This window comes from Neofelis nebulosa, chromosome 2 (genome assembly GCF_028018385.1).
Source record: "Neofelis nebulosa isolate mNeoNeb1 chromosome 2, mNeoNeb1.pri, whole genome shotgun sequence".
NCBI lineage: Eukaryota > Metazoa > Chordata > Mammalia > Carnivora > Felidae > Neofelis > Neofelis nebulosa.
This window is the reverse complement of record NC_080783.1, coordinates 30,322,356-30,340,818: the sequence shown is the minus strand read 5'-3', so window position 1 is coordinate 30,340,818 and position 18,463 is coordinate 30,322,356. Positions and strand designations below refer to the sequence as shown.

The 18,463-nt window shown below is 44.3% G+C and overlaps 1 long non-coding RNA gene across 1 annotated transcript; it reads right to left on the bottom strand.

The window, feature by feature from the left end:
* Positions 1-3,006: 3,006 nt before the first annotated feature.
* On the bottom strand, positions 3,007-16,335 carry LOC131499672 (uncharacterized). The gene is made up of 4 exons (XR_009256011.1): positions 15,333-16,335; positions 8,230-12,011; positions 4,146-4,251; positions 3,007-3,656 (listed from the first exon to the last, which is right to left on the bottom strand). It is a non-coding gene; the product is annotated as an uncharacterized LOC131499672 (long non-coding RNA).
* Positions 16,336-18,463: the final 2,128 nt, after the last annotated feature.

The window sequence follows — 18,463 nt, the reverse complement described above, 5'->3', positions numbered from 1 at the left end:
AAAATCTCAGCAAACCTAGAATGGAGGGAAATTCCCTAGCCTGATAAGGAGTACTTACAAAATAACTTTAAAACTTCATCCGAAATGGGAAAACATTAGAATAATTCTCTTTAGGGGCACCTGGGTGGCTCAGTCAGTTGAGCGTCTGGCTTTGGCTCAGGTCACGATCTCACAGTCCGTGAGTTCAAGCCCCGCATTGGGCTCTGTGCTGACAGCTCAGAGCCTGGAGCCTGCTTCAGAGTCTGTGTGTGTGTGTGTGTGTGTGTGTGTGTGTGTGTGTGTGTGTTTCTCTCTCTCTGCCCCTCCCCCACTCATGCTCTCGCTCTCTCTCTCTCTCTCTCTCTCTCTCTCCCTCTCTCTGTAAAAAATAAATAAACATAAATTGTTTTTTTTTAAAAAGAATAATTCTCGGGGTGTCTGGGTGGCTCAGTCGGTTAAGCGGCCGACTTCGGCTCAGGTCATGATCTCGCGGTCCGTGAGTGCGAGCCCCGCGTCGGGCTCTGTGCTGACAGCTCAGAGCCTGGAGCCTGTTTCAGATTCTGTGTCTCCCTCTCTCTCTGACCCTCCCCCGTTCATGCTCTGTCTCTGTCTCAAAAATAAATAAACGTTAAAAAAATTTTTTTTTAATAAAATAAAATAATTCTCTTTAAAATCAGAAATTGAGTCAAGGGGCGCCTGGGTGGCGCAGTCGGTTAAGCGTCCGACTTCAGCCAGGTCACGATCTCGCGGTCCCGGTCCGTGAGTTCGAGCCCCGCGTCAGGCTCTGGGCTGATGGCTCGGAGCCTGGAGCCTGTTTCCGATTCTGCGTCTCCCTCTCTCTCTGCCCCTCCCCCGTTCATGCTCTGTCTCTCTCTGTCCCAAAAATAAATAAAAAAAAAAAAAAAAAAAAAAAAAAAAAAAGAAATTGAGTCAAGACAGTCCAGCCTTATCATTTCTATTCTGCATGGTATTTAAGGTCTTGGCCAACAACAACAAAAGAAGAAGAAGAGGAAAAAAAAAAAGAAAAAGAAAAAGAAAGAAGAAATATAAAGGAAGAAATAGAACTGTCGTTATTTTCAGGTGACATAACTGCATAACTGTTTGCCCAGAAAAGCGAAAAAGATCTATGAGCAAATTATTAGAAATAGTAACCAAGTTTAGTGAAAGTCAATTGCATTTCTGTATTGTTGGAATAAACAACCAGAAAACGTAATTAAAAAGAAGACAAAATTTACAACAGTTTCAAAGTATCCCGAGAACCTAGAAATAAATATAAATATATATATGTAAAACCTGTACAGGGAGAATGATAAAACTTTATTAGTAGCCAATAAGATGAGCCAAGGAAATTAAAGGATAGATCACACTGTGAATAGGAAGGCAATAGCATAGACTTGTCTATCTCCCCAGTTCAATAAAGTTCTAAGCAAAACACTAACATGCACTTTCATGGAACGTGGTAAACTGATTTTAAAATTTCAATGAAAGAGTAAAAGGAAAAAAAAAAAATACCCTGGGGTTTTATGAAGCAGAGAGCAAGCAGGGAAGATTTGCCCCACCAGGTACCATGCTTTTTTGTGAAACTACAATAATTAAGACAGGATGATATCAGGACTGGGCCAGACAAACAGGGCATAAAATGGAATATGGAGCTCAGACATAGACCCACACACGTATGAAACTTTGGTGTAGGACAGAGGTGGCCTGCCAGATCGGTGAGAAAATAAATACAGCAAGATACGATTAAAAAAAAAAAAAAAAAAAAAGGTTATCCACGCAGAAAAATATGAAATTAGATTCCTCTATCACAACATATACCAAAATTAACTCCACATGTATTAAGAGCCTAACTACAAAAACTAAGATATTAAAACTCTTAACAAAAATCATAGGTAAATATCTTTCTGACTGAGATAGAGAAGAATTTCTTAAACAATACTCAAAAAAAAAAAATGTTAACCATACAAACATTTATAAATTTGGCAATACTAAAATTTAAAACTTTTATTTGTCAGAGCACCTGAGTGGCTCAGGTGGTTAAGCATCCAACTCTTGATTTCCACTCAGGTCATGATCTCATGGTTTGTGAGATCAAGCCCCACATTAGGCTCCGCGCTGACAGCACAGAGCCTGCTTGGGTTTCTGTTTCTCCCTCTCTCTACACCCTTCTTCTGCTCACACTCTCTGTCTCTTTCTCAAAATAAACACTTTTAAAAATTAAAAAAATAAAACTTCTGTTTGTCAAATGAAAGTGAAAACAAGCTGCAAGTAGGGAAAAGATAAGGGCAATATATACTAATCATTCTTCCACGTAGTTGCAAATGGGGGACAAAACAGAAGAGACTCATAAATATGGAGAACAAACTGAGGGTTAAGGGAGAGGTTGTGGGAGGGGGGATGGGCTAAATGGGTAAGGGGCACTAAAGAATCTACTCCCGAAATCATCGTTGCACTATATGCTAACTAATTTGGATGTAAATTTTAAAAAATAAAAAATTAAATTAAAAAAAATTATCATTCTTGGACAATAAGCATAACTCGTATTGTCCCAGGAAAACCGAGACGCAAGGTCTCCCCACGTCAGGCCCAGCAGCTGTACTACTGGCGTGAAATTATGAGGGACTTCTGCCCTTGAACGCCTGGCGACAGCCACAAGGACATGCTTAGTGATGCTGCTTGCAAGAGCAAAACGTGGTGTTATGGACTGAATGTTTGTGTCTGTACAAAACTCATATGTTGGAGCCCTAACTCCCCCAGTGTGATAGCTGAAGGTGAGGTCTTTGGGAGGTAAATAGGTTTAGATCATGAAGTCGTGAGGGTGGGACCTCCATGATGGGATTGACGTCCTTACACGAAGAGAAATCAGAGCTCTCTCTTTCTCTACCATGTGAGGACAAGCAAGAAGGTAGCCATCTTCCAGCCAGGAAGAGGAACCTCACTGAGAACTGAATTGGCCAGCACCTTGATCTTAGACTTCCCAGCTTCTAGAACTGTGAGAAACAAACATCTGTTGTTGAAGCCACCCAAACCCTGATACTTTGTTATAGCAGCCCAAGCTAACTTAAACACCTGGAAATAATCCAAATACCCATCAACAAGAGAGTAGATGAAGTAACTATGATGTATTCACGCAATAGTATACAACAGGTCAACAAGATTAAGCTAAAGCTTTACACAGTTTTAGGATTTATAAATCCTAAAAACATAATGTTGAGTTGTTAAAGAGCAAGTCCTAAATGGATATATGCGGCATAATATGCTTTTTATCAAATTAAAAGCAACTTTTTAAAAAGTTTCCTTTGTACATGTGGATCAATTTATGCTATGTCAACTTAACTACAAGCTAGAACTACATTTCCCAGAATTCCCTTTCCTGCATAGTTCTGGGTTGGGAAGGCCCTCAGAAGATATTTTGAACAATATTTAGAAGGTGGGCCTTCCTTATGTTCAGAAGGCTGATGCAAGGTACCAGGCACCGTTGCAACCCACACACATTGCCACAGACCTGCTGGCTCATCATGTTGACATGGGGCAGCAGGTGAGTCCACAGCAACTCCATTTTCTCCTCGACCTTCTGTGAATCCTGGCCCAGCAAGTGCAGCTCCTGGGGCATCAGTTGAAGCCATACCTCCTCAGCAACTGCTAGGTCTTTTCCTTCAGCTTCTCCAACTCTTGGTCTAGGTCCAGCACCAAAAAATAACCATATAGCAACAATTTAACTAGCTGGGGCAAGTACATGGAGTTGAATCTCTGTAATAAATTCCATATTCTATATCACTCCTGTGGTTCTGTTTCTATGATCAAACCCTGACATATAACAAGATAAAACAATCTAAGAAAGCAAGCAAAGAAATGATAAATACAGGACTCAGAATGCTGGTTACTCAGGTTGAGAGAAGGCAAGAAAGCAGACTGGAGGAAACCATAAATGTAACGTATTTTCATAATTCTAGTTTTTGTGCTGTGACGTGTGTTCACAAGTGGCCTATAGCATAAAAAATAAATACACTTGGGCTTATGAATGGATAGATAGCCAAGCATGGGCCAATGAAGGATCATGAATACTCTAATTATGTTAACCCAAGGTGAGAGAAAGGTCAGAGAGACTACAAGTAATTTCTTTTGAAAGGAGATACCCTAGGGATCACATCATCTCTTTAACTTACCTCCTGTTGATTTAGACATAGTTCCCTGGGCACATCTAATTGCAAAGGCAAATATCTCCACTTGGGCAGGGCATGTTATCTGAATGAATTTCAAGATGATCGAGGTCTAAAGGGAAGAAGAAGACAACGGCTACTGGGAGATAATGAACAGGCTCTGCCCCAGGTAAGGGCTATGGAGACATGGATTTATGCGGTATTTTGAAAAAAAAATTGGTAAGCTCTATAATGAACAGAGGTGTCAAAAAGCACTCCATGAACCAATGTATGAAACCAAGAGGTTGGTGGGCAAATGTGGATATTTGTGTTGAAGTCCTCCCAAAGGACCTTCGGAAAGGCACTGAGATTTTCTTTAGGAGAATCATTTCCTCTCCATTGGATATGCTCTTCTGTGACTATCATCAGGTACCATGTTTTCCCCTAGCCAAGGTGCAGCCAAAAGACCTGTCTTAATTTAGCTCTCGCAAAAGTAAACTGAAAAGTCAGTAGAGTTACACGAGACTGAGAAAGTGGAGGCCAAATTCTCCTAATAGCAGATGCTCCTTCAGTGCCTCCCATCCTAGCCTTCTGAGATGCCTTGTCTCAAATCCATTTTCAGATCTGGTTCTCTAGGTTCTTTGCCATCTTTGGAAGCTTCCAGTGTCCTTCCAGATAAACTTTCAATAAACTTCCAGTAAAGTTGCCAGAGTTGGTTTCTGTTGTTTGTGGCCAGAAAACATAATTGGTATACCTGGAGACCTGATACGCCTGGAAACTCCATAAGCCTGGATACCTGATAAACCTGGACATCACTGCCACTGATCTGGACCTTTATCAATGGAAGTCATCTCTCTGCACTTCAGGTTTCTTATCTACAAAATGAAAGGATTTAAATAGGTTTCCACTCAGTGGTAAGATTCCATGATTTGATTTAAGCCAAATTGATGATCAAAGAAGGGAAACTTACGAACTCTTGCCTAACTTCTTACAAACAGCCTAACTTCCAGACTCCATTCTGTGCCAGGGCCACAGCCTCCTATAAATATAAATAGGACCATTGCAGGTTGACCCTTGCAAAAGATAGAAAGGCAACAACAAAGGCCAGCTCCCAGATTTTACCCCTACCCTATCAGGAAAGTGACCAAAAAGAGGGATTCATGGAAAAAAAAAAAGTGTTTTGCTTTTATCCAGAGGAATTCTGGGCAGATAAAGCCAGGCTGCCCACGGAATTCCTATTATGTCAAATTCCTGGTGCATATGTAATTGAATTTCTCTTTGTCACTCCCATCACCACTACTTCTGGAAAAAGGCATGTTGAGGCGGGGAAAGAGTGATGCACATAGTCTGTTGTTCTCCTACATAGATTCCATAAACAAATGCTCAAGTTGGAAAAATGAAGCTGAAGTCAGTTATCATCTTCCAGCTAACAATGTAGTTGAGCAAATGTAGCAATATTGCAGAGAACGAGCCAACCCAGAACCCTACCTATGAAGTTGTGATAATTTCCCAAGATGTCCAGGGGAGAGCAGAGATGCAGCTGATAAAGTGCATGGCATGGATTGAACAGCATGAAGAAAGCAACTGACTGCAGCTGTCTGTGTGATTTGGCAACCTGCAACTATCCAGACAAATCTAAACAAATCACTACCCCCTGACTTCCTGATGCCTCCAGGAAAGCCCTACAATGACTGCTCTATGCTGGCCTCCTAGGTAGGGGTGAGGGAAATATGCAGATTCCACAACTTTAGGGCTTGCCTAGGGCTTTAGCTCAAAGTAGCAGCTGCCACCCTTCCACAGATTTGACTGTTTTCTGCAAAATCCAAGTTTTCATTAACTAATCATATGTTTTCAGCCCTTCCCACGGTGGTGTGGTGTCCACAGCTAGCATGGTAGTCACCAAAGTCCCATTCCCCCCATAGCTCAGCCTTATGGAATCCCAACACCCAACAGGTAGCCCCAGCTGGGGGAAGCTGAGGTTTGCCCTCTGCCCACCTGGCTGTGCCTTTCTAACTCTGTTTCCAAGGTTTAAGTGGGAGCATTAGTAACTGGGTCCATGCATGTGGCTGTCACCTGGAGGCACATGTCCAACCCTGATTCCTGGCAGCTGCCTTCCCCCAATCTCTCCTGCAGCTGCCAGGATGGCTACAGCTCTGCTTGGCGGCCACACTCATCTAGTTAAACACATTTCACTGGTGGTAAAGAGATTTATCTGCTCTTACTGGTCTAGAACTTGATGTAGAATGGGTGGGTGGGAAAGAAATCTTACCCACGGAAGTCTCCTCCCCTCAAAAAAAGAGAGAGACAGAGACAGAGACAGAGGGAAATTTAAAACTTGCTCTTTTTGCCCCAGCAGCACTTCAGTGAAGTAGCACTGAGGGAGGTTGTGACAAAACAGTCTGATGGGCCACCAGCAGAGACTACTGGGTCCCTTCAGGGAGAGTTGTGGACCCATCAGAAAGCCATGGCTTAGAAACACTGAGGAGGGAAAGAGTAGGGCAAAGCCGTCCTCACAGCCAGCACAGTGAAAAAGTGCTCTCTCCACACAGCACGTTTGAGGAAGGGCAATGAGAGGGGTCTGAGTGCAGTCAAGACAGCTCAGGTGGTGTGGACAGCAGAACAAGAGGGTTCCTCCAGGAAGTCAGCAACCCAGAGAAAAAATGGGAAGAAAGATAGAGAGAGAGAACGGAGCTACTCTATATGATGATTATAAGTCAATATAATCACAGAAGAAACTTCTGAGCACTTAGTTTGTTGCCAGGTACACAGCAGGTACTCAATAAAAACTTGCTGGTAATGGAGTTAAGTGTGATTTGCTAGATAAAGCCTGCTTTACTGTAAGTGAAATAAATACGGTGTCTATTGGGGCATCTGTGTGACTCAGTTGATTGAGTATCCAACTCTTGATTTTGGCTCACGTCATGATCTTCCAGTCGTGGGGTCAAGCCCAATGTTGGGCTGCATACCCAGGGTGGAGCCTGCTTGGGAGTCTCTCTCACCCTCTTCCTCTGCCCCTCCCCCTGTGCACTCACATTCTCTCTCTCTCTCTCTCTCTCAAAATAAATAAATAAATAAATAAATAAATAAATAAATAAATAAATACAGTAACTATTTAATTAAATCCAATTGAAAGGAAGCAGGTTAGTGGTATAATCCAAAGAGCAATGGAAAAATGGTCCCTGTCCCAACTCTCTCCCCTAGTGGAGCTGCCAGTGTGCTAGAAATTTCCAGGTTCCTCTACTAGATTAAGGGAGTAAAGAGAAGTGTTGGAAGGCAAATATTGTCCAGGAGAGATAATCATGAAACTACTATGATCTACCTTTCATCCAGGATGGCAAGTTGAATCCAACTCAAGAGCCAGCACTGATAGATTCATAGGAGTGCCTGGAGCTCTGGCCTGAGAAGGCTGTGAAGCCCCACCTGGCTCACTAGAAAGTAGTACCATGCCAAAATCACCAATAACTGCAGGGATGTGGAAAGGAGATTGGTATGAGAAATGCCATGTATTTGCCATACCTGCCACTTAGCCTGAATTCTTTGGACATATCAGCCTCACATTATAGGCTCCTAAGGGAACGTAAACTGAAATGAACATTCACAATTTAGTAAGAGTCCAAAACATGAGGGTTTTGCCTTAAAAAAAGCAGGCCAAGACACTGATAGGCAGTATTATCCATGTGAGTTTGAGGGTAGGGGACTGGAAAAAGGTTACCTGAAATCTAACTTTGCCTACTTCGATCTTGGCTTGAATGAGCATGTACTACAGACTCTACAGTCTGGAGGACCACCACAGCTTTTACTCCCTATTATGTGAATTTTTCTGGCCTTTGTCAAGCATCAAGTTCCCCCAACCACAGAGGAGAGTGAACGTGTCACTCTGTAGGCACCAAGGGATGTGCCAACAGCCTGCCATGAGCAACATAGGTCTTTGAAGCCTCGGTTTTCATGAATTTAAGAATTCATGTAAAGTTCATATGCTATTATATGACTATTTGTTTTCATGTACAAATATTTAAATCACTGCTCAGTTCTATGAGAGTAATGTTATCTGTTGTAACTGATCAAGCCCAAACCCTCAGTGGTTTAACACTTTAGATGTATATTCACTTACCTAAAGTCTGTGTGGGTGTGGCTGGTGGGTGGACAACCTGCCCTGTGGCCTTGTGACTCTACCCTCCTTCAGAGCCTCTGCAACCTCTCCATTCAACTGTGAGATGGGGAGAGAAGTGCTTCTTAATTGCTTCAGCCCAAAATTAACAGCCATCCTCCCCACATCCCTTGAGCAAAATGTCATCACATGGCCCCAATTAAATGCAAGAGAAGCTGGTAAATATAATCCCTGATTACCCAGCAACAAACTCTGGGTAAGTTTACCTCTTTAGTTAATGTCTTAACTTCTCCATCTCCCCAAACCAGGGAGAAAAGTTAATCTTCCAGAAAGTTGTGCTGAGTTTTATCCCCTATCTTTACTCATCCCAAGAAAATTACCACATATTCCCAGAAGGGTATCTATCCCCATTTAAGAAACACATAAGTAGTCCATTTTCAATAAGATTCCATTTCCATCTGTAGCCTCGATGGAAACCAATTTGAATGGACTACCCAATTTATCTCCTCTTCTCTCTGTTCCCTTTCTCATCCTCTCAATCCAGTTAGGTACCATCATGATTTTGAAAATGGGCCCAAAGCCATGTTGAATATTACCAGGAAATGGCTGGCTGGCTGTCTACCAAGAGGCCTTCCAAAGTGGCATTATCTTAATGAATTTTTCACAGTCCGAGGTCTGGCCAGAAGATGTGCAAGTCCAAAAATTCAATCTTGTTAGTGTTCCAGGATCTGCCTGCCTTGGGAGAGCTGACTTCTGTGAACTAAATTCAGAAAGCACCAAAACTTCTCACCAAAATGTCAATACCTCTATCAACAAGGGGATGTGCAGTTGTCAGAAAGATCAAATACTCACACTCTTCTCCCCAGCACCTTTTTTCCCTACAGAAAATCTACACAGGAAGTTGATTATAATTGGAAATCTCCTTAGTGAGTCTGGAATCAGAGCAAGGACAGTTTAGTTAGATGACTTGAAAGCTTAACGGCATCACATGGCTGGGACCTGATGAAGCCATTACCCCTGGAACATTCATACCAGGTTTTCAGGGTTCCCTCTGGCTTGTCCTCCAAGTTCTGTGCCTGCCAGCTTTCTGATTGACATATTCTTTCTGATTGACATATTCTCTCTTTAGACACATCCAGACCATCAATGGGGTTATTGTCACATCCATCCTTTGCCTTCTTATGACATGGCTGACTCTTTGTCTCTAAGGTGTATTTGTATACGTCTGATCTCATTCATTGTGTTGATTTTATAACATAGGTCTCAGATCTCAGAAAAGAGAAAAGGGGGAAAAGGCAGGTAGTTCATGCTCCTCCCTGCCTACACCAGCAGATATTTTCCTAAAATGGAATGTAAGAACTTATTTGGAACATGGAGATATTGGATATTTGTAGATCTTTGATGGAAAAAAAAAATACTTCTCTCCTCTTTTGCAGAGACTGAGGCAGACTCAGTAAGATGATTGCAGGCTTCCCAGTCAAGGTCATAACCCAGAGCTGCTAGCAGCAAATACACACTGAAAGATGAGTCCTAATCAAAGCCAAGAAAGTTCGCCAAGTTCAGCACCAGGAAAGGTATTGAGTTTCAGTTGTGCTGGGTGAGAACCAGACTGTGGATAGAGGGTCAGGTAAAGATGACTAGCCATGGTGCAAGAAACAGGCCTGGAAACAAATGGCAAGGAGGGTTCCAGTGCAACAGAACAAGGTAGAAACATGAAAACAGGATACCAAGAAGCTCCTTCTTATTGGATACTGCTCAGTTTAAAGCCCAAGCCCAAGCCAGACACCGGTCAGTCTGGGAAAGCAATCTTTAACTCAGCTTGCAACATCAACAGGCAATCTCACAGGGTGGTGAAGAAAGGGACTCAAGCGTGGAGAACCATGAAAGATGCTCCACAGCCAGACTGCACTCACATCGAACCAGAATATACAAGAGACCTGCTTTGCAGTTGCAGCTCTGACAAATGATTGGAAGCTTGACTTCTGCAACTCACTTTACCTCTTCTGTTAAATGAGGCATTTGAAATCAATGCTCTCCTTTCCTGATGTATGACTGACACTGTGCCTGCAAAGATAATGCACCCCTCTGAGCACACATCTATGAATATCCCGTGCTGAAAAGATCACCTGCTAGAAAAAAAAAAAGGCAGTGTTGTAAAAACTTTTTAATTTATAACCAAATACATACATAAACGTGTGTAAACCAGTCCTGTAACCAGCCCCCAGATTGAAGAAACAGGACATTTTCAGCATCTCAAAAGCTTCCCTATGTACCTTCCCTGTAGCTACCTAACCCCCAAAGGCGTCACCATCCTGAGTTTCAAATAGGATGACAGATTAGTTTTGCCTATTGTAGAACTGTATGTAAATTGGACCATACAGTGTGTACTCTCTTGTGTCTGGTTTTTCCCACCCAATTACTTGTGAGACTCACCCATATCATTGCAGGTAGCTAGGGTTAGTTACTCTCACAGCGCTTCCAGTGGTCCACTCTATGAATATACTGCAATGTATTTATCCACTTTATCGTCCATGAACTTTTGAGTTCTTTCTGATTTGGATATCACGAAGAATGCTGCTATGAAAATTCTTATACGTGTCCCTGGGTGCACATTTGTAAGCATCTCTGAATTTGTTACCTATTGCTGTGGAACCAATTACCACACAATTCAAACCGCACACATTATCTCAGTTTCTGTGAATCAAGAGTCTGAACACAGCTTAGCTAGACCGTCTGCTTCAGGGTCCCTCACAAAGCAGAATCAAGGTGTCAGCAAGGGCTGGGATCTCATCTGAAGTCCAAACTGGGGAAGGATTTACTTCCAAGCTCCCACTGCGGTTGGCATAACTCAATTTCTGGAAGACTATTGGACTGAAGGCCTCAGTGCCTAGCTGGCTATTGGCCAAAGGTCACATTTAGTTCCGTGCCACATAAGGCTCTCTCCAACATCAAAGCGTGGAAGCCAAGAAGGCAATAGAGAGAACATGCTAGCAAGATAGAAGTTACAGTTTTAGGAAACGTAATCAGAGAAGTCATATCCCATCATAATTGTTGTATTTTGCTGGTTAGGAGAAGGTCACATCTTAGTGTCTGCCTACCACCAACATTGTTGCAATCATAACTGGGAATGGAGCTATCTGCTCCCAAGTGCAGCTTTGGTTATGGAAACCCACTAGTTTTCCAGGGTGATTCTACCAGTTCACACCCTCACCAGCATTTGCTCCACATCTGAGATTGGTTTTTACACAGGTTTCCTTCTGGTGTGAGTTATCAAATTGGTTCCGGTGAAACTGAAAAATAGCTTTCTGCACCAGGATCTGTGCGGTACGTTGGGAATGTGTCTAACTCCTTGACTGAACCGAGAGGCAGAATTCAGAATTCTCGGACCTGCTCACCCCATGTCTACCCTGTCCTTAGAGGCGACGAATCTCTGTGAAACACAAAGTCAGAGAAGGGCCACCACTGGTAGCGGCCACCACGCCATAGGGTGAGGGGTCTGGCCAGAGGGCCACCAACTCATTTACCAGAGTCCCCTGTAATTAGCCAGCCTCCATCAAGCCTGGGGTGAGCCACAGAAGTGACTCTGACTGGGTCCTGAGCTGTCAACCAGTCCCGCATGGATTCCCAGCAGCAGGCAATGTGTCTGTCGTCCTTCCTCTTCTCCCTGGCAATGCACACTGTGGACGTTCAATAACTGATGGAACCCGATAGGAGTAAGAACACTTGCAGGCGTCTCCTCCCAAGAAGTGCTTCCTAGATTTCTCCATTTCAAACAGAACACAGACCTGGAATATAAAAGAATTTGGGAGGAAGAGCATCAAATGGGATGAGACCATTTTTAGGATTTACGGGAGTGTGATTAATATCTCTGCCCGGGGCACCTGGGTGGCTCAGTAGGTTAAATGTCTGACTCTCGATTTCCGCTCAGGTCGTGATCTCACGGCTCCTGAGTTCAAGTCCCGCATCCGGCTCTGCGCTGACAGTGCGGCACCTACTTGGGATTCTCTCTCTCCCTCACTCTCTGCCCCTCCCCCTCTCTCAAAATGAATACACAAACTTTAAAAAATATATACTCTGCCCATGCATGTCTAGCAGGGTAGAATCCTGAAAGCCATTAAATAGTGGTGGTAACAGTAATACGAGCAAGCTGGCTGAATTTGCAAAACTTCAAAATGTCTTCAAAGAAGTTCTTGAGAGACAATTGACTTGAATATGTTCTGCATAAAAATACCCTCCCGCGGACACCTGTGAAATGTTGAGGCTAATTGGGGCTTCTGATGCTGATTGTGAAGGAGTCTGGGGGTTGCTGTTTTCCCTCCACTGAACTCCATCTCTTTTTCTACTGCTCCCTTTCATTGGGGCTGTTAGTGTATCGGATGTAAAGAGTATTAAATGGAAGCGTGCTTTTGTGTGGAAGTCATTACAGTGAACACCTGTTCACTGTTGAGTTTAATTGGACTACAGCTGGTGCTGATTGTGTGTGAAGGGGGGCCGCTCCTCTCGCCCGCCGAGGAGTTCACTGTCAGTGGTAACAGTGGGGAAGTCAACGCTAGGAAGTTGAACACGCACGTGCCACGGTCAAGTAGTATATGTCCTGAATGGCTAGTTGCCTCGGAGGTATCCTAGGGTAAATTTAGCCAGGCAAGAAGTAAAAAAGGCGTCTGCATCTTTGGTCCATTTCATTATATCAGCTCAGTTCCACACATGAAATTTCAGGGGAACACGGGGGGAAATGATTGATATCATTAGCATAATGATTTACAAAGGAAACAAAGAAATGGCAAGTTTGTGCAGAGTGATATTCTTAGCAATATTAGCTGCTTGCCTGTGTCCAGAGATGATGAGCATTGAACACACATAGAAACAGGAAGCCAATAACAGGTCAGGGGTAGGCAGACAGTGGCAAATTCAGATTACATTCCTGATTGAAGCACAGAAAAAGACTCTGTAGCCTCTAACAATAATAATAATAATGACAAATTCAAGTTGTTGACTTAAAAGGAACAGATGCTGACTTGCAGATTTCAGTAGTTTCAATGTAATTCACATTACTTATTTATTTAATATCAAAATGCATTGAAACAATGAAACATTGGGTTCTACTTTATAAAGGCCCTTGCTTCATATTCATATTTATATTCATAGTATTAACCTCCATGCTTCTGAGGATGACCTCTGTGCCCCAGGGATGGGAATGATCTCCTAGAAACCATGAAATATCCACGCTGAATCTACACATTCAATGCAATCCCTACCAAAATACCAACAGCATTTTTCACAGGACGATCACAAACAATTCTAAAATTTGTATGGAACCACAGAAGACCCTGAATAGCCCAAGTAATCTTAAAATGGAAAAGCAAAGCTTGGAGGCATCACAATTCTAGACTCCCAAGTTATATTACAAAGCTGAAGTAATCAAAACAGTATAGTACCAGCACAAAAAGGGGCACAGAGATCAATGGAACAGAATTGAAAACCCAGAAATAAACTCACAATTTTATGGTCAATTAATCTTCGACAAAACAGGAAAGAATATCCAATGGAAAAAAGACAGTGTATTCAACAAATGGTGTTGGGAAAACTGGACAGCCACAGGCAAAAGAATGAGACTGGACCACTTTCTTACACCATACACAAAAGAAATTCAAAATGGATTAAAGACCCAAATGTGAGACCTGAACCCATAAATATCCTAGAAAAGGGCACAAGCAGTAACTTCTCTGACATAGGCTGTAGCAACTTTTTTTTAGATAGGTCTCCTGAGGCAAGGAAAACAAAAGCAAAAATTAACTATTAGGACTACATCAAAATACAAAGCTTCTGCACAGTGAAGGAAGCAACAAAACAAAAAGGCAACTACCAAATGGGAGAAGGTATTTGCAAATGGCATATCTGATAAGGAGTTGGTATCCAAAATATATAAAGAACTTATAAAACTCAACACAAAAAAAAATCCAATTAAAAAATGGGCAGAAGACATTATCCAGACATTTCTACAAAGACAACATCCAGGTGACCAAAAGACACATGAAAACATGCTCATCACCACGTATCAGCAGGAAAATGCAAATCAAAGCTACAATGAGATATCACCTCACACCTGCCAGAATGGCTAAAATCAACAACACAAGAAACAACAGTGTTGGCAAGAATGTGGAGAAAAAGGAACCTTATTGCACCGTTGGTGGGAATGCAAACTGGTGCAGCCACTGTGCAAAACAGTACGGAATTTCCTCAAACATTATTCAGCCATTTGCAATGACATGGATGGAGCTAGAGAGGATAATGCTGAGTAGAATAAGTCACTCAGAGAAAGACAAACACCATACGATTTCCCTCATGTATGGAACATAAGAAACAAAAGAGCAAAGGGAAGAAAAAGGGAGACAAACCAAGAAACAGAGTCTTCACTATAGAGAACAAACTGATGGTTACCAGAAGGGAGGTGGGGGGCAGGGGGGAAATGGGGGAAACAGGTGAGGGGGACGAAGGAGTGCACTTGTCATGATGAGCCCTGGCTGATGTATGTAAGTGTTGAATCACTGTATCATACAGTGGAACTAATATAACACCTGGAACTAATATAACACTGTATGCTAACTAACTGGAATTAAAATAAAAACTTAAAGAAATATCCATGCTAAAGCAAAACTGATAGTGGGTTGGCACTGTTGGTGGAGCTCATCTCCCATTGTGGGAGCTAACAGGCACTGGGGGGCGGGGGTGAGAGGGGGGAATGACCCACCTTTGGGGAGGTGAAACAGAATTGCTCCTGAAAGTAATGAGTCAGATGAATGGCTGTGTCTAAAAACTACTCCAGGAATCCATTTTTTGCTGTTTGGATATTGACACGATCCCTTTACCCATAGAATAAGAAAGCCCACTTGACCCTTTTTGCTTGCTGAGACTGAGGCCCATGTCACCGCCCTCAGCCTGGGATGGAAAATGAGGTTGAGACTTTTTCCTAGATCCAAAATCAGGGCAAGATGTAAAATATGTAAAATATGAACCTCTCCTACGTCAAGCTCAACAGCTCCCCACCCCCCACCCGCGACGATCACAGCAGCCTTGGTCCCAGAGATGCAGCCACCCCGTGAACTCACCAAGGCCTCACTGGGGTCGGAATCCGGCTCCACCGTGCCATTTTCTCTGTCTGTGCGGTCTTGGATTAGTCATTCCACCCCGTGGGTAGGATCAAATGAAAAAAACTTTGCAAAAATGCTTTGTCAACTGTGAAGAGCCTTACAAATATAGAGACGTTTATGACTCATGGGGCAGTTTTTCAGTCCAACTGAAAACAGATTTTTCTGTGTGAGAAACTGTTCCCGTGAAAGGCAACAGTGAGAGATTTAAGGGCGGGAAGTGTTTGCTCTCTCCTCCGTTCTCTTTTTGATTGCTTATGATGAATGATTCCTTTCAAGGCCACACCAAATACAGCATGGCTGCTGATCAATCGATGGTCTTCCCCAATTGTTTCCTTTAGTTCTCCACTCTTCAACCAAATATTATAGTTGTGCTCTCTTAGGAAACATGCACACACATACACACACATGCACAAGCATCCTCTGTTTCCCAACACAGATGGTAAGCAGTTTGAGTTCGTATAAATGAGGTCACAGATACTTCCGTGTATTTTGGCGTGGGCTTTCTATAGCTATGCTAATCCCCATCAACACCCCGGGTCACTGGAAAACATGAGATGCCCTTGATCAAATGACGTGAGTGCGTGTGGTCGGGGTTCAGTAGAAAGGCCCTGAGGGATGGCACACCCTGGGGCCTAACACCTTCACCTCTGTGCTCACCTGGAAGCCACCGTGGTATCCAAAGTTTGGCCTATGCGGGCTCCACCATTTTGTCTTTATGTGATCAGGCCAGAAACAGAGATGGACGTTCATTTTCCTGAATTAAGAAATGGAGGCACACATGGAGCATTTCCAAACTGAACTCTAACACGTGCAGTGACCCAGGCGTTAGTGAAAATGGAGGCTCCGGTGACCACTGCCCTGAGCAAAGTCAGACACCTGGCTTGCTGTGAGTCATAAAGAGGATGTCGGTGTCCGTCAGGGGCACTGCAATAAGGCCCCAGCCTACTTTTGGTCTGGGGGTATATGCCTGCACCCCCTTAAGGAGACCGTTCCAAATAGGAAAATAAACGAAAGCTGAGACCACCGCAGGGCCCGGGGCCATCGCACAATGGCGGCACCCAAGAAAATGCCTGCAGGATGTTGGACATCCAGACCCAGGCTGTGCGCTATGGAAGACACCAGGGCTCCAGGTTGGTATGTTACGTACGAGGTCGTCCCTGTCTGTAGAAGGCTGAGTATACCTCAGTTTGGGCCACTGGATGTCACAAGCCTGGGGGAATTCCTGGGGCCACACACTCGGCCTTTGAAGGTTTAGATCTCCTCTGAGAACCACAACCACAACTCGCAGTCACCCAGCCGGTCCTGCTCCTGGCCTGCCCGAGCCACTCCGGCACAGCTGTCTCGGGACCCGCCGGCTCACTGCTCCCTGGCCTCATCTGATCGCACATGGAAAGGGGGTGAGCGCATGCCTCCTGTGGCTCCCTCCCCGAGCAGAACCACACGCTCCCTCCCCAGCTGCTTGGCTGCGCTCACCTAATTTGAAACAGTGATCTCGACACCAGAAGATGCTCTAATCCTGCTCTGTGGCCCAGGCTGCTCCACCCGCGGGAGGGACCCGCTCAGCTGCAGCAAAACATTATCTACTTGATTTGCTCATTAGTCACAGCCTGCCCTGAGTTGGGTGGCTTTGTGTACGTCCTGCGGGAGGTGACAGTCTGGCAAGAAGTCCTGCACACTTCTGTCATCTCCCTGCTCTGGCTGACCCGCCAAGCCAGTCTCCCACACCCCATCCTGGGTCCTTCATGTTTCCTTCTAAGCAAAAGTGAACTTTCACTCATTCCATTAGATGAGTGGTGCTCACGTGTAATGTGCATCAGGAGATTTTATCAGAAAGGCGAGTTCCAGGGCTCGGGACCTGGAGATTCCAATTCAGTAGTTGGAGGCGAGTCCCGGGAACCTGCGTTGTCAATAAGCACCACCTCCAGGCGATTCCAGAACCACGTGTTGAGGAACGACAGAAATTGGGAGCCCCACGAGGCCAGGGGCCAGGCACCGGGGCCTGCATCCTTTCTGCCATTTCCCAGGCTTCTGGCAGAATGTTGCACACAGTAGGTACACAGCAAACACCCATACGGGATGAATGACGGAGTGGCGGCAGCAGGAACGATATCCTGCTTCCCCAAGGGCAGTGAGAGTTGGACCGATCATCCCGAAATAACCTAGGAGCCTATAAATGGAGCCACAGAGTTCACACCCTTTAATGTGGCAATTCCTTTGGGGAGGAACATCCAGATAAAATATGACAGAAAAGGTTCAAACGTTGTGATTTTACACGAAAGGAAATTTGGTATCTCAAGACCGCACACGATACACGAATGGCCAGGTTTGTGATGTTTTCTCGCAGAAGAGCCCTTCCTGGGCACTGAGATGCGAGTGTGTGAGCCAGGTGTACATGAAATGATGCAAAATGAATGAAACAGAACCCCACACAGTCTGTTCCCACAGAGCAAGCGTGTGCACCGCTGAAGCTCCAACGTGCACATGAGGGGTTATGAGTGGTTAGCAGTTAATGTTCCTTTGGTTCTTTTTATGTGCAAAACAGCTCAAACTCATATGAACTAAATAAAAACAAATGAGGCTGCTGCCACGTGGCTGGCCTAGAGCTCCTGGTAAACATCTGAAGAAAATGATGGCAAGAGGCAGAAAGCTAGGCGCGGAGTAAAAACATCTGAGACATGCATTGGTTCTGACAAACGGAGGAAATCACTCCCAGATGCCTGGATGTGGTCCTCCCCAGGTTTCTCCCGGCATGGTCTGGGCTGGGGTCCTCTCTCCCCACCGTCCCCTCCTGCCTGCATCCTCTCCACAACCCAGGGTCCCCTTGGCCTGGCCCAAGGGAGCAACACGAGGCCTCTGTCCTCCAGAGGAGCTCCTGTGACCAGCCCTTCCCAGCACTGCCTTTCCCAGGGCCGGTCAGACAAGCCGCTAGTGAGCGAGGCAGGTCTTAAAGAAACGGGAGGAGAGTATTCATAAGGGATCACCCTGACCACTTATACCCTCCCTGCTTCAGGCTGTTCTCTCCCCCACTTCAGTCATTCTTCCCCCAGGGTGTGCGGTTAAACAAGGTAACATTACCAGAGGCCAATTGT